Source organism: Dipodomys merriami, unplaced genomic scaffold (assembly GCF_024711535.1).
Source record: "Dipodomys merriami isolate MVZ:Mamm:240054 unplaced genomic scaffold, mDipMer1.0.p SCAF_3, whole genome shotgun sequence".
Lineage (NCBI taxonomy): Eukaryota > Metazoa > Chordata > Mammalia > Rodentia > Heteromyidae > Dipodomys > Dipodomys merriami.
Window position 1 is genome coordinate 67,964,760 of NW_027204492.1, and position 15,188 is coordinate 67,979,947.

At 39.3% G+C, this 15,188-nt stretch overlaps 1 pseudogene; it reads left to right on the forward strand.

Moving 5' to 3' along the window:
• Window positions 1–15,188, forward strand: part of LOC138839841 (serine/threonine-protein kinase 31-like) — a 62,447-nt pseudogene that overhangs the window by 12,764 nt on the left and 34,495 nt on the right.

The window sequence follows — 15,188 nt, forward strand, 5'->3', positions numbered from 1 at the left end:
TTTCTTCAGGTTGAAAGCCACTTGTGATGTGATCCATAAAGTGTTAGAATGTCTGAGTTGGAAGGAGCCTTAGAGATTATCTAGTTCAAGCTCTTCACTGTATAAGAAGGGAAATGGAGTTTCAGGGAGGGTCCAGAATAAATACCAAGCTTGATGCCTGTTCCAAAGAAGACCAGAAGGAAAGTTCCCCAATATTGCTACTTTTCTCAGAAATACTCATTCACCACATTGACCATATTCTTTATGAAATTTAGGTGTCAAGGTAAGATAGGAATATAGTATAAACTTGACACAAACATCGACCTTTCACCTTTCCCCAATTTTGAATCATAGTGAGAAGAGCACGGTATTGAGATTCAAGAGCCCTGGATTTTATTCTTTGTTCTCTAAGGAAAGGGATGTATGCATTACCAAGTCATTTGCACTTTCTTTTCTTTTTTATATTACTATCTTTAAGTAGTTGTACAAAGAAGTTCCCATTCTGCAAAACAGTATATGAGTACAAGATGTCTGACAACATTGTCGCCCATTGCTCCTACCCCATCCCTTCTCTCACATTTTTAAAAAAAAAAAATGAGATTAGGTGATTACATAAATTTCACATATTTCACAGTATTGTGGAATAGTGATACTTAGTTAAATTCACAAACACATTTTAACCTTCACAAGGCACATTGTCATTATAAAGCATGGTGTATACAGTTCGTGAATTCTATGAGCTTTGACAGTACAAATTATTTCTTCCATATCAGGTGATGTTTACATTTCTTTCCTTTTGCTTAGTGTCAGCTGTTCCCTCTTTCCCTCTCATTCCTCCCGTCCCATTGCTGTCTTTGGGTTGCTTAGTTCATGTTCATCTATGCCCAGTGCAGCTGATGGGCCCCTTTGTTGTATGTTGTTGTGTTTCTCACTTATTCTGTTCCTCCTCCTGTATTCTTAGGCTCAATGTTCTCATTTCTTTTATGATCTTTTTGATTTTTCCCATATTTGCTCACTCAACAAACATTTATTAAGCAAGTACTTTGTTTAAGGCTCTGAATGAGGTCTTCTTAACATAGATGAATTTCTCAAATGAATTTTACTAATGAATAGCATAAATAAATTTTGATGGAACAAGAGTAGTAGTCATCTTTGCAATAATTTCTTCTAGGATAAATGGGCTTGAACATTGTTCACAGTGCAACTATTTAAGAGTACCAAATGACTCACTGGCCAAGAAAATCTGAAATTTGGAAGGGGCCTTAGAAGAAGGATCAAAGCAAGATCAGGTGTTCTGCTAGGCCTTTTCACACTTTCACATCTTTAGAGTTGCTTGTTGCCAGTGATCAGGTCTATAATCTTCAAAACGCAGGAGACTGAGACCTAGAGAGTCGAGGATGGAAGCCAACCCAGGCAGCAAAGCCTTCAAGACTCTATTTCAAATTAACTAGCAAAGTGCTGGACTAGAGGTATTGCTCAAATGCTACAGCACCAGCCATGAGCTACAAAGCTGAATGAAAACATGAGGCTGTGAGTTTAAGCCCTGGTACCACACAGGCACATGCACCCCCCCCCACACACACACACAAGAAAAGAAAACTTTAAAGCTCCAAAGGTGTTGATCTTTCTATCTATCCATCTTTATTTCTCTCCTACTCTCTAACTTGTCTTTTTCCACCTCTTCTCCTCTCTTCATTTCAAATGTATACTTCTCCCTTTGGAAGAAGTCTAGCCTTCTATTCTCTGTCTGGTAGAAGGAAGGAGGACATCGATTTTTTTTTTTTTTTTTTTTTTTTTTGCTTATGTGGTGCTGAGGAATCAAACCCAGGGCCTCAGGCATGCAAGGCAAGTGCTCTACCACTGAGCCACCTCCCCAGTCCACGAGGACATCGATTTTAAGTTTAAATATTATTTTTATCACAGTAAAGCAAGGATTAGGAGAGGAGAAGGGACTTGTTTGAATCTTTATACACATAGGTGAGTGGCAGAGAATCAAGGTCTCTATAAGATGGATGTATAGTTCTTAAGTTTCAGCTATGCTACTGCAGGATCTCTAGAGGCTATGTTCCCATGTTTTCTTTTTTTCCCCCTCTCTTTTTGGGAGTGCTAGGACTGACAGCAGGGCCTTAAACTTGCTAGACATGTGTTTTATTATTTAAGCTCTGACCTGAGCCATTTCTGTTTTCGTTTTTATTTAATGTAGGATCTTAAGTTTCTGCCTGGGGCTGGCCTCAGACCTCTATCATTTTACTTATGCTTCTAAGTAGCTAGGATCACAGATAAACACCACTATGTTCAACTTAGTGCTTGTCATGCGATTTCAACATCTTTTTGCATTGGTAGACTTTAACCTTGATTTTTGACCCTCTCTATCTCTACTTCCCAACTATTTTTTAAGCGTTAGAGCTTATCTTCTTCTATCAGTAGTGAAAGAGTCCAGAATATAGACTCTGGAGTTGGATTGCCTAAGATAGTATCTCTATCACTTAATAGCTGTGTGATTTAGGCAATTCACCTAACTTCTCTGTGATTCAGTATGTCACTTGTAAAATGAGGATGTAAAAGTCCTATTTTTTTTCTTGAATGTTTCTGAGGATTATATGAATCAAGTAAGCTATTATTTGGTAGTCTTCTTTTAAAACAGGGTTTTTATTTTTTTATTGTTATTATTAAGGTGAATCACAAAGGAGTTACAGTTGTATTTGTAACTCTTATTACAATGATTGGTCGGGGTACTTAATAAGTAAAGTGTTACATATCTAATTAAATGGCCTTGCCAACCTTCTTCCCATAAGCCATCAGAATCATAATGCATCCTGTTCTGTTATTTCTGCCCAGTATCTCCCCAGATTTAGTCAAATAAACAATGTAGTATCGTGTCAAGGGTTCTTTTTTTGGGGGGGGAGGGGTCTGGTTGTGGGACCTGAACTCTGGGCCTGGGCGCTGTCCCTCAGCTCTTCAGCTCAAGGCTAGTGCTCTACCACTTGAGCCACAGCACCACTTCCAGCTTTTTTCTTTTCTCTTATGTGGTGCTGAGGAATCGAACCCAGGGCCTCATGCATGCAAGGCAAGAGCTCTAACACTGAGCCATCTTCCCAGCCCTGTGTCAAGGGTTCTTGAACTTGGGAGTTGATTGTTAATATCACTGTTATGTTATGGGGGAAAAGTGAGTGATTTCCACAAATTGAGCCTCAATTTTCTCTTCTGTATAATGGGGTATATAATTTGTCATATATAGAATGTATATGTATGATATATCTTATATATAAAAGATATTCATGATTATATATTATATATGTATGTATATTTTATGTTGTATAGTGGTAAGTTCATTGTATTCATAAACTGTTTTGTGGAGTGCAAGTTCTTTGTACAACTACTTAAAAGTAATTAAAATGTATTTTTTAAAGAGTAAGAGTACCTTATAAATATGTAAGAATAAAGGAATAGGGAGGAGAGGAATGGAAGAAGAGTAGTTGGTCTTTCATTTAGGATAGTTAGGGAAAGAATTTCTAGGGAGGTAGCATTTGAACCAGATAACTGATCAGTCAAAATGGAAGAAACACAGGAAGATTTAGGTCAAAAGCACTCTAAGCAAAAGCAAATATATACTTAGTTTATTAAAAGAACAGGAACAGAGGCTAACAAAGCTTAAGAACTGATACAGCTTTACAGCTTGGGAGGGAAAGGAGTCAGGGGTTGGGAGGGAAAGTGGGAGAAAATGAGAGAGGAAGTAACACTGTTAGACAAAAAATATACTCATTATCTTACTTATGTAACTGTAACCCCTCTGTACATCACCTTTATAATAAAATAAAATAAAATTTAAAAAAGAAAATACAGGATGGGGAGACAATAGGCTGTAATGAAGTAGAAATCATAGTAGATATCAAAAGATTTGAATTCTATCCCGTTATCCCACCTTGGAAGTATGACCAAAAATAAATTAATTAAATAGGACTATAAAAAAGATGTGATACAGGAACCACAAATGCAAAACTGTGCTGTGACTGACTACACAGATAACATATCAAACCATCATCACTCAGTATGGAAGGTGAAACTCTTGACACAAGCTTATTCATACTTGTATGTTGCTCAGAAGACTACAAACTGAGTCTCGCTTTGCATACTCACACATGTCCTAAAATGAAGATCACTATTTTAGCAAACCACTGAAGTTGCTAATACGAGTAATCTTGCCAAGATATCCTATGATTAACTTCCGCCTTAAATATACTATGGCCCATCTTTCTTTTACTGTGCCTACTTCCTTATAAGTTATGGAAATAAATACATTCATGTCAACAAATGTGTTTATGATGGTCCTTGAGTATTGGACTTCAATGGTATATAGCACATTGAGCAGAAGGAGATGTAACCACAGAAGTATGGGGAACTACAGCAGTCTTCTGGAGGCTGACAATATTTTAAGATTGAGTGTGAGTGTAATGGGAATATTGCCAAGCTCTAGTGGTTCATGACTGTAATTCTACCTACTCAAGAGGCTGAGATCTCAGGAACAAAGTTCTAAGCCAGCCCAGATAGGAAAGCACATGAGACTTTCTCTAAGTAACCACAGCCAGAAGTGGAGCTGTGGCTCAAGTGGTACAGCTCCAGCATTGAGCAAAATTACTAAGGGGTAGTGCCTAGGCCCCGAGTTCAAGCCCCAGTACTAACATGCCCACACACATAAATGTAATGGGGCTATTGAGGGGTGTTTGAGCAGGAAAGTAATCTGATCTTATTCACATTTTGATGAATCATCTAGGGTTTTGTGTACAAATAAATGCAGATAGGAATCTGAAAGTGGTTTATAATCACTACTATGCTGTGCAATCTGAGAGGATTATTAATAATGAAGTTACAAGTCCAAAAGATAATGAATGTATGCCAAAGAGCTGGCAGGAGGCAAGAAGGAATGTTGGAAATTTTGTAAAGAATCTAATCAGAGCTGTGGCTAGATATGTGAGTCATGGAATGAAAAGTGATGGGGAAACATCCAGTTTACCAGCTGTAGGCCTGAAGGAACAAGGCAAAAAAATGGTTGTTAATTGCAGAAGGGAGCTGCTCAACAACACCTACAGCTGTTGAGAGGATAATGTGGTAACTGTAGAACTACAGTGGGGCAGAATGGATTTTGATGTTTACTTTCTTTTCTTATTCTCCAACCCCTGGTTGATATGTCTTCTAGAGTGAAAACAACTAGAAAATAGAGAGCAAGGAAGCCTGGGGGATGTGATCCATAGAGGTCAGCTTTTAAGGATACAAAGCAGAATGGAAAAGGTTGGGAATATACAGACGAAACCTAGTACCAATGGTTTAGAAAAATTAGGTATGAGAATGAGCACCCAGCCATTGCTTCCTTAGAAAACTGCAATAGTCTGTCACCAGATTTTTTTTTTTGCTTTTAAGTCTCTCCTTTTTATATCCACATGAAGCTTTCAGAGATCTTTTTTTAAAAGCATAGTCATTTACCTGCTTATAATCTTTACATAATTCACTCCTGCCCTGTCCAAGTCCTTAGCCCAGCATGATGGGGGTACTGAGAGCTGATGCTTTTAAAATGTCCATTCTTGCCTGTCCCTTACTGAGCCCAGACTATTTTAGTCTTATTTTCCTATGTCTACCATACCCTACTCTTGGGAACAAATCTGTAGTTGGTGAGTCAATATGCTCCCTCAATATATCCCATTGTTTCCTACATCTGTGGCCTTTGTCCATACCAGATCTCTCATCTAAAGTGCTTATAGAAATTTCACCTAGAGATATCCTACCCTAACTTGGAAACCTTAAATCCCTGACATTGTTCTTCGCATAGCTAAACCAGACTTTTTCTGTGTACTTGGTTAAATGGTGAGCTTTCTGAAGTACAAGATTACAATCTACTTCTCTTTTTTGTGCCCTTGCTGTTAGTTGGCTAGCTCAGTGCCTGCTATCGAAAAAAGCATCTGCCAAAATAAAACTGAATGAAACTTTCCCTGCAGTTCTGTGTCCCCATAAGCTAATGTTCATCACAACAAAAGCCGGAGACTCTACAAGACCTCAAATGCCTTCTGACTCACCAAAACAAAATTCAATTAGCTTCTGTATTGTTCAAGTGTTTTGTCTATGCCACTGTATCTCATTTTCGAGATATGGTCACAGGCTCTGTTACACATAACAACTCTTAATCTGACAATTCATTAAGCTAGGCCCCATCCCATTCTCCTGTCATCAGGGCTCAGTGGCCACTATTGTCCACCTACACATTATTTTTTAGTTGTTAAAATGATGTATTTTTCTCCTGTCAAGCATACATTCTGTCTCTGTCTCAGCATGAAGTTGCTGGTATGAGTAGTTCATGTGCTCTGCATATAATAGGCACCTTGAAAAACTCCTGGCAAGACACTATTTTTTAGCACAGTTCCATTAGATGTACTAGATACCTAGGCAAATAATAGGTTGTATGGACAAGAAGTAAACCTAAGGGGCAAGAGCCTTAGTCTTGAATCCTTATAGCTGCAGGCAGGGCAGGCAGGGTCTAACTTTGCAGGTAGTCACTGGTATTGGTCATGGTACTTTTCTACTACCCTAGCAAAAATCTGTTACCTTCTTTCTTCCACAGATAGGGGAGGATGTTTATTAGATATCTAATCTTCATGAGATTAGATGCCTAACTTTGCATCAGTGTAGGATGATGTTCAGAGATGCAAGAAGTGATAACAAGAATGTACACCAATGAATAAAGTGCTAAATGGGATTTGTAAATCTCCTTTGCTCTATACCCTTAAATTCTAGCAAAAAAAAAATCCTAGCCAGTTATACAACAACCTTTGGTGTAGTAAAATAAAAACCCTATATTCATAATCTCCCAATTCCTAGGGATGGCTTTTCCTCTATTCATGACCATTGGGCTTCGGATAACATTTTCTTTTCAAACTACATGCACTATCTGGGAGTGGTAATGTAATCCTGTAATCCTAGCACTGGGAGCCAAGAGGATGATGTTTGAAATCAGCCTGTACTACATGGTAAGACCCTGTCTTGAAATGAGACACTACAAAATAAAAAGGCTGAGAATGCTGCTGAATGATAGAGAACATGCCTAGTTTGTGCAAGGATCTCGGTTCCAACCCCAGTAACCAAAAGCCAAACCAAACAAAAATACAACACAACATAACATGTAGAATCCAACTATCTCTAATAATAATACCCTATTCTATACCACTATCATTTTTTCCTTAGGCTACTTCATTAGTCCTGTAACTATCACCCTTGTCTTTATCATTGATTAAACCAGCAGAAGTCTTTTCTTTTTAAATTTTTTATAATTCTTTTTTGTATGCATTTTTTATTGTAAAGATACTGTACAGAGGGGTTACAGTTACATGAGTAAGATAATGAGTACATTTCCTATCGAGCATTGTTACCTCCTCCTTTGTTTTTCCCCTACCATCCCTTCCCTCCTCACCTTCCCAACTCTTCCCTCCTTATCCTGAAGTTGAAAAGTTCATTTTCAACATGGTATCTTGTACATCTCATTATTATAATAGGTCAACTTGTATTCTTGTTTCATCATTTTGTTATTTCCCTTCCCCTCCACATATTAGAAAAATGTATATACAAGATTTGGGGCACTGGAATCAAATACAGTGAAAACAGGGGTTATACCATGGGGGAAGAACATAAAAGAGAGAAATAAAAAATCACATAGTACATTATAAGTACATTAAAAAGAACAGCAAGAAAGATAAAACATCTTGTGTCCCTATCTTGGGGTTCATTTCGCATAGCATCATCTTATACTGTCATATGTGTTAGTATTATTCTCACATTTGGTCCTCAGCTCCACCCAGACCTGAGCCCCTCCCATCCCTGGAGTTACCACCAAACAGCTGGCCCCTCCCTCTCTCCACCCAGACACACCTGAAATCTTATCTACCTCACTTTGTCCCTCCAGACTTTCCTGCTCCCTGGATAGGGACAGGTGCCATGTTCTCCCTCTTGTGGGAAATGTGGCTCCTCTAATAAGTAAACCTTATAATAATCTTTCTCCTTTGCCTGCCTGCCTCTGCGTGGTCCCCTGGGATGGATGTGTGGGACCCTTCATTTGTGGTGGCTCTTGCAGGGATAGGCTCCCTGGTGGATTTGCTCCTCCCTCAACTTCAGATGGGGGTCTGACCAGCTACCTCGGGACCTATTCTGAGACCCTCTACTTCTGTTACCAGAGGACCACCAAGGTAACTTTCTCCTGAGGGAACGCTCTACCTGCTGCCCACCCAACACTGCTAATTAAGTCCTACCCCCCAGGTCAGTACAGAGTTCTGGGTTTCTAATTTCTGTATTTCTGTCTGTAAGGCTACCTGGGCCTTTGTGGGCTAACTGAGCCACAACCCCGCTGTCTGACCGAAATCTTGTCCAAGTGCCCAGAATTCACCCACTAGGGCCTACCATGGCCAAGGGCCCCCCGTGGAGAAAACATGATGATGTTTCTCACTGGAAGGGGTTGGTTTTTGGTCTCTCTCTCTCTGTCTCTCTCTCTCTCTCCCCCTCTCCCTTTCCCTCTCCCTTCTTTCAACTAAAGGTATTCAAAGGTCAATTGATAAGTAAACAAATGTGACCAAACTAGAGTAGAGTACAAGGTAGGTCAAAGTTGGTCAAATTTGAGCCCCAGGGAATCCCCACCCAGCACTCTTCCATACAAGTATTTGATATGCTAAATGCCTTGGTAAAGCCCTGGAAGAATGTAACTCAGCAATAGCTTGTTTATACTTGTTGAGATAAAAAATGGATGAGTTTACGTTTAAATTCCCCCCCAAAAGGTCAACAAGTTTGGATATTACCAAAAATGTAAAAAAAATATTAATTTTGAAAAACACTTTAGATAAAAGGTTTTCAGTTCTTGGTAAGTATGGAGATTATTAAATTCTGTTAAATCTTCTCTCTAGCATTGAGCATGTGGTAGATGCGCCATCTTGGCATTGTGGTAATTCGGCTGCTGTTTCATGCTGACTCAACTTGATTCTGTGATCCTCCCCCCTCCCCCTGACCAGCAGTGCCATTATGCTATGACATGTGTCTGTGTCTTGTCTCCTGTTCACCAAAAGTTTCTTGTTGTTGGCAAAATTTTGTATTTTAAACTGACCATGTGGTTCTATCATAATTAGGCAAAGTAATACCGCTAAAATTCCAAAACTGTAAAAGGCCAATTTTAAAATCTTAGTGCGCACTATAACCTGTGCACAAACATGTCTGTGTGTCTATTTGCCTATATGAAAATGGTTATGGTTTCAAGGTTAACCATTATTCTGCTTAGTAAGCTGTGATTTAATCTAAATTGTTTCAAAACTTTGTGATCTGACTATAAGCCAAAGATAAAACAGGGAGTTTTAAAAGGCCCTGGGAAAGGAGTTAGAAAAGATGATTGGTAATTAAGTTGGCTGTGATTTATATCATTCCTTATGTCCATCTATGAGAAGAGTTAAATATTGTACCTCTGACCATGACTAGTAAACTAAGGCTAAGGGTTTAATTCTTTGTTTTCTCCCCTGTTCACTGATCAACTCCCTTTAAAATCAAGGGACTAGAGTAACTCAAGATGCAGTGTGCTCCTGTGAATGAGAAATGCCCAGGAAACAAAACAAAGTTGTCACAGCTGCCTAAACCAGTGGCACCATCCTGCAAAAGCCAGTGTAAATCAGGTCTTTAACCAATACATATAGAAGTTTGCAGATAACCAACAGGAGGTGTGACAGTACATACACGTTAGGAGATGCCACAACCTTGCCCAGACCTTGATAGACTTGATCCATCACACATGACTAAAATCCTGCTGATTTGGGGTAAAGAATAATAATAATGCTAATACCCACAAGTTAGACCATAAGGGGTGTATGAGCAAAGGATATAAGTTGACTTCTATGCTATTTTACCATTGGATGTATTTCTAAAGGAAAAGAGATGCTACAGAGCTAGTACATTAAGAAAAACTGCTAATTTCCTAAAGGTAACTCAGACTACAGGGGAAAAAAGTGGCCAGTTGTGGGGAGCGGCTGGCCTCCCAGACCAAAAAAAAAAGTTTAAAAGATAAAATTCTCCTAAAAGTTTATTTCAAGGTAAAAAAGATAAATTAGGATTATTCCAGTTTGCCCTTATAGATTTCTGTAACAGTTTCCAACAGACCCACAGTAAAAGTAAGGACGTTTGTCAAATGTAACTTAGTAAGTTCCAGTTAAGACCATGCTTATGAAACTACTTCCAATGTCCATCTTTGTTGTTTTTAATTGAAGTAAAAGTGGCTGTTTGTAAAAACTCGTTGATCTGAAAACTGCAGTTCGAAGCCAGCCCGGGAGGAGAAAGGTCCCTGTGAGATTGTCATCTCTAATCTGCCAGCAGAGTGCTCAAAAGCCTAGTTGCTTTGGAGCTCACAGTGGCTGAGACAGTTGGAGAGCTGAGGGACAGCACTCAAACCCTGAGTTCAAGCCCAGAGACTGACGAAGGAAAATGCCAAGGGTGCATTTATCCCAGCATGGAAAAAAGCACTCCGGGGACCCCACCAAAAATGGTGTCAGATCCTGAGTTTCTTGAGGTTGGCCCTCCAAAAATTGATCAAAGCCAGGAGGTCATGGAAAGATAGTTTGTAAACATGCCTAACACCCATGTTGGTCTAACTGGGCAAAACTTGCCAGCATCTGTGATTGTAGGCAGTAAAAGCTAAGTTTGTAAAATGTAAAAATATTTAAATCCCAAACCCCCTGTATCTACTCAAAGTCCTAATTGGCAGTAATTTTTGATCTGGCACCAACCACATAAATTAATCTATTTAAAAAAAGCTGTAGAGCTGAGATTATGTCCCTATTGAGATCTGTCTAAAGGCCTACACAGGTAGGCATTGTTGGAGCCACTAGAAATCAGGTTCCTCTGCCAGCCAGAAAATGCTTTTATAAACCAGGTGTTAAACAGGCTACGCTGCTGTAGCCCAAGAAAATGTTTGTACATTTGTTAAAGGTTATATGCTGTATATAAGCCACTTTAAACAGGCTTCCCAGTGGCAGTGGACAGTACTTAGAGTACCAATCAGTCACAGGTTAAAAACATCTACAGGGTTTTATTAAAAAAAAAAACTCTGACAAGTAATTGTTAGTCAATTGTTAACAAGTTATAGGGAACCTCTATCTCATTGATCTCTTTGTTGCCTTAATTGGAAATAAAAAGGGATTTTGTAACAAAGACTCCTTTTGACACAGTTCAAAGCCATCCTGGGCACAAAGAATCCCTCTAAAACTCCATATCCCAGCTAATCAGCACAGAGCCAGTCTGGATGCATGGCTCGAGAGTCACCTCTAAGTATCCAGCTGAAGGCTAAAAGTGGCATTGTGGTAGAGCATTAGCCTCAAGCAAAAGTGCTCAGGGACAGTGCCCAGGCCTTGAGTCCAAACCGTAAATGCCAACTGGGACAAGCTATCCCAGCAATGGACACTGACATACCTGTCAGGACAAAGTCATTCCTGACAATAGAAAACCATGGGACAGAGCAAGAGGAGATGATATCCTAACTAGAGTCACTTTATGTTTGCCCTTTCAAAAGTAATCAGAGATGGGAGATCAAGAGAAATAGTTGTTTGCCCACCTAATGTCCATACTTGTCTACCTTCTAACTGGACAGGAAGTTAACAGTCTTGACGTGGTTACCTGCTATTTGTATTTATAGTAGCTTCTGACTGGTACTCCCAACCTGTCCATTATGCTCTCCCCTACCCACTTGCCCAAAAAGACCCTAGACACCCTCTTCCTTCCTTCCTTCTTTCCTTCCTGCCCTGAGTCCAGTTATTCCTCCTTCCCTGTAATGGGGCCCAACTGGGCTTATACTCCAAATGGAACTTTTCTGGCCCATGGCCAATGTGTGTTCTCCTATGGCATTCATGCTAACTGACCTTGTCACCTTGTAAGCTTTTTGCCTGATCTTCCCAAAAGTTTCCCCCACCCAGGTACCACGGGAAAACGTCAAGGCCATCCTGTTCCCACAGGCAATTGGAGACATCAGTTACACTGCCCTGTCTTGCCCAGCACAGACTCAGATCCTTAAGACCCCAGCTCCAGTGATTCCTTGATGCCCCCAGGCTAGCAGGAAGTAGCCAAAAGAGCCCAAGACACCCGTTGTCTCTGGTACGTTTAAATATTTCTGCTACCCCCCTCCTCAGGTTACTGTGATCCTAAAGCAGGAAAAGTCTTACTCCCTCTCCTCCAGAATGCCAGGAGTCAGGTATCATGTTATGTCTCCAGTCTGAGACAGTAAAGACAACTTCAGATCTTTGATAACCCCTTCTGGAAATCAATCTCTCCATGGCATATTCCTCTCTTGGTGTACTAACAACAATCTGTTGCCTTTTATTAATTGTGTCTTACATTTTAGATAACTATTGTCAGAGAAAAAGGAGGACCTTTACCAAGCACTGTCAAGCAACGAAACTGGGACTCCTGACTACTTTGCCCCTTTACAGCAGGAAATAGCTCCAGAAGAAAGAACCCCTGCCTATGCCCCCCCCTAGCCTGGTACCCCCTATTTTTATTAAACAACAGAGCCAGGGATGTTATTGTTCACCTTTGGTCCTCAGCTCCACCCAGACCTGAGCCCCTCCCATGTCTGGAGTTCCTGCCCTACAGCTGGCCCCTCCCTCTCTCCACCCACACCCACCTGAACTCCCATCCACCTCACTTCCTACCCCCAGACTCTGCTGCTACCTGGATAGTGAAGGGTACCATGTGCTCCCTCTTGGGGGAAATGTGGCTCCTCTAATAAACCTTATAATAATCTTTCTCCTGTGCCTGCCTGCCTCTACATGGTCCCCTGGGATGGATGTGTGGGACCCTTCAATATGTACATAGCTTTTGAACATTTCTGCTTGTCCTAGATATATAATAGTTATTGCAAATAAGGGAAACCATGGGACCTATTTTTGGGGGCCTGGCTTACTTCACTTAATATATTTTTTTCCAAGTCTTTCCATTTCCTAATAAATGGGGCAATGTCATTCTTTCTGATGGAGGCATAGAATTCACATATGTATATATATATATATATATATATATATATATATATATATATATATATATATATATGCATATATATCACATTTTCTTGATCCATTCATCTACTGAGGGGCATCTGGGTTGGTTCCATAGCTTAGCTATGGTAAATGATGCTGCAGTAAACATACTTGTGCTGGTAGCTTTAGTATAGCCTTGTTTGTGATTGTTTGGGTAAATGCCCAAAAGTGGGATTGCTGGGTTATAGGGAAGCTCTATGTGGAGTCTTTTGAGGAATCTCCATACTGCTTTCCAAAGTAGTTGAACAAGTTTACATTGCCACCAATGCAGTAGGGTTCCCTTTTGGCCACATCCCCTCCAACATCTGTTGTTATTAGATTTCTTGATTATAGCCATTCTAACAGGGGTGAGGTGGAATCTCCTTGTTGTTTTAATATGCATTTCTTTTATGGCTAGAGAAGTTGAGCACTTCTTCATGTGTCTATTGGCCATTCTTATTTCCTGTTGAGAGAAGTTTCTCTTTAAGTCTTTAGCCCACTTATTAATTGAGCAGTTGTTTCTTTGAGGATTTGTTATTGGGGTATTTGATTTTTTGAGTTCTAAGTATATTTTAGATATGAGGCCCTTGTCTGTTGTTTGGCTAGTGAAGCTCTTCTCCCAATCCATGGACTTTCTATTGATCTTGCTAGCTATGTTCTTTGCCATGTAGAAGCTGCCAGCACAAATCTTTTTTTTTATTGTGAAAGCACATATCTTTTCTAGTAATTCCAACAGACCAAGTTAGTCACCAGGTCAAAACTCTCTCTCAAAATAAAAGCTAAGTCTGTATAGTAGCTCCTAAGGCCTTTAAGAGCTTATCTCCTATCTTCTTATCTGCTGTTACTCATTCCCTCAACTTATTCCACTCCAGCCATACTGATCTCTTTGCTATTTATAGGACATGGCAAATAAGTAACATCTTCAGGGCCTTTGGATTTCCTGTTTTCCATTCCCAAATGTGTTTCCCTTGTTATTTCCTTGTTTCTCTTCTAATTCATTCAGTTTTTGGAGATGTCATTGCCTCAAAGAAGTCTTTCCTAAGTATCCTACTAATAATAGCCATCTTTTGCTTATTCTCTCTTGTTTTATCTTTTGGTTTCTTTATAACCCCTATCATTATATCATATTCATAATTATTCACTTGGATTTTATTTGACAGGTATTCTATATATTTTCAGAGCATAATTTGATATTTTGATCTATATAGTTGAAAATGTATACATTTCAAAAGACTAATAAAGCTAATTAACATGTCTATCACTTTACCAACTTATTTTTGCAGAGAGAACGCTAAAAATCTATTTCAATCTGTATTATTTTACAAGAGGGATTTCATTGTAATGTTTCCATACATGAAAACAATGTACCATAGTCAATGTCACCCCCTCCATTACTCTCATTTATTCCTCCTTCTTAATGCTATTTTAAAGTTTCATTGCTCTATTTTCATACATGTAGGTAAACCACTTTGACTATGACTGTATTCATCCTCAATTGCTCTCATGTGAGCTCTCTCCACTCCCACCTCTATACATCCCCCAATCCAATCCTGTTTTTCTTTCCTGTCATTCATTTTTAAAATGTGTACTAATTGTACCAAGGAGTTTAACTATGATATTTCAGTCATGACTATATCTTGTTTTCTGAGAATAATATTATTGCTTTCTCCTTCCCATCTCCCAACCTTCTATTGATCAACAAGTTTCATTGAGATTCCTTATGCCATCTTTATATATAGTTGCAATGCATGAGATCATTCTTTTTCCCACTATTCATGCCCTCATTCTATTAGTCTCCTAGGTAGAAGTTAAATGTGATAGCTGTGTATATGTGTGTTTGTGTTTCTGTGTGTCTGTTTGTGTTTCTGTGTGTCTGCGTGTATATGTTTGTGAATATATACATCTTTTAGGTATAGCACCCACATATGAACAAAAACATACAATATTTGTCTTTTTTAGCTTATATTACCTTGCTCAACATGATGTTCTAGCAATTTGAAATATATAATATATTATTATTAAGTGTGGTCACCATGTAGTATTCTACATCACTACAATACGGTAGTCTAACTGAAACTTCATATCCCGTTTCAGCTTGTGTGTGTGTGTGTGTGTGTGTGTGTGTGTGTGTGTGTGTGCTCA